This window comes from Penaeus monodon, chromosome 32 (assembly GCF_015228065.2).
Source record: "Penaeus monodon isolate SGIC_2016 chromosome 32, NSTDA_Pmon_1, whole genome shotgun sequence".
NCBI classification, from domain to species: domain Eukaryota; kingdom Metazoa; phylum Arthropoda; class Malacostraca; order Decapoda; family Penaeidae; genus Penaeus; species Penaeus monodon.
Window position 1 is genome coordinate 24,889,589 of NC_051417.1, and position 2,121 is coordinate 24,891,709.

A 2,121-nucleotide genomic window follows, 5' to 3' on the forward strand; every position below is an offset into this window, starting at 1 on the left:
GCAATACAAGTATTGTAATATATCTAAAGCCCTGTTATTACAGTTAATGTATTTACGTTCTTGAGCCTAATGGCTCAACCTTGAAGTCAGTCTCTTCACCATCATCTTTGTAAATGGGCCATTTTAACCATTTCTGTAGCCTTGCCAGTACGACGTAGAACTGTAGTTTTCTATTTATCAAAATCAAGATGTAAGTTTACGCTGTCTCCTATCATTAGAAAATGTTTTGATTCTGTCCTATTAAAAGGTAAAGTCTTTACTTTTTGTCCTACCACTGAAGTGCTAGCAATAATCATGGTAGGCATTGGAGGCCGCCCTTTATCTTTAATTATCGAAACTTTTGTTTTAGAGACTCACCATCAGAACATCAATAACAAACTAACTTGGGTCCTAAACATTCAAGTGGTTAACTAATACTTCAGTTCTTAGTGTGCCTTCCAAAGCCAGCAGTGAACCATTCAACTCACGGGAGAATTTAAGGCTCCCCCCCAAATAATAACAGATAAGGATATATCATTGCCATCCGCAAACTATTTTTGGTGTGCAACCAATGTCAGTACTATCTTTCTAATGACATCCTGCTTGGCCAGTTTCTGTTTTCCTAACCTTCTCATATGATAACTATTTTATTTAACCTTCTCTCTTACTCATGATCCCTCTCACATTATCACTTGGTGGAAGACAATTAGTAATGCTAATTTCAATAATAATTTTGACGTTCTTTTTATATACATTGGGTACCATTACCACTTACTGCTGAGCTATTCCGCGGTCCTCCTCCACTCTCGGCATTCCTCTTTGGTCTCTGTGGTTTGGCAGCATCTGGAACAGTATCGCTTTCTTCAGTTCTCTTGTTCTTCGCAATGAAGATGCAATTCATCATCTCGGCAACATAAATTGGCTTATTCTTGAAGACAACTTCCTTTTATTATTTACTGATACTAAACTCATTACGGAATTTCACTCACATATTGCTGGTGTCGAAGTACGTCCTCAAATCCTTGCATTAAATTTGTACAAATAATTCGGCATTTGCAAACATTCGTACTAAAGGTGATGGTACAAATATACACTACTGTTATATCTATATAAACAAAATTGTTAAAGATGAATCGAGCCTCTTCTTAGTCAACTTGTAATATATGGTAGATTAATGCAAGTGACACCTTAAACATAATTTTCAGGATATCAGGATACTGATAAGCTTTTTTTTTTTATTGCTACACTCATCCTTCGAGAAACACTTGTTATTAATTCTCCAAGATGAATTTGAGAAACAACGCTGCTTACAGAGTAAGGTATCACTAAACTATGCATTTTCTAGTTATTTTAGTTATTATTCATTTCACCGCACACATTACAGTGGTAGTGAGAACCCAAAGTACTTTCAGTGGCATGCAATTTCAGCGAAGTGGTTCATTATATATATATATATTTTCATCATCTGCGGTGAAGGCAAGTTTTCAAGGGCAAGCATAAATTCAGGGAAATGTCAGGTAAAAACTAGCTTGAGTTTGCTGTAAAGGTTTACAACACAAAAATGTTACGAGTAAATGCAAGCAGCATTTATCTAGACTGTTTTAACATTTACATATAATGATAAAACAAGACAAAAATAAAGCGGTATATTCTCTGAAGGAACATCCGCCATATCTTCTTTCTTTTGAAATGTTCATTTCAAAGCGACGGAAATGCTTTCTCTTCCATCTTGCTGCTTGTGATTCTTGAAGTTCCTGAATCTAATCTCGAGAAATTGCCTTTGCCTATAAACTGTGGCGCCTGGAGTCATTAACTGCAGCTGGAGTGAAACTTTACACGCCATCTGTCTCTAGGAAAGTTATTGCATGAAAACGTATATTGAAGGTTTCTCTATAAATTTCCATTCTCCTTTTCTTTTCTTTTTTTTTGCCTGTGTTATTTAAGAATCAGTAACAAATAAATTTCGGAGGTTGTACTGAACCTAGACATGCATACTGACAACGATGACACATACAAATTAAGTATTGTAATTGTAATAATAGTCATTATGGTTAGAATGAGCATCACCAGTAATAATAAGAATACTAACGCGAAGGTGAAAGTGGAAGTAAAGGGCGATGATTATGGGAGGTGGAATAATAC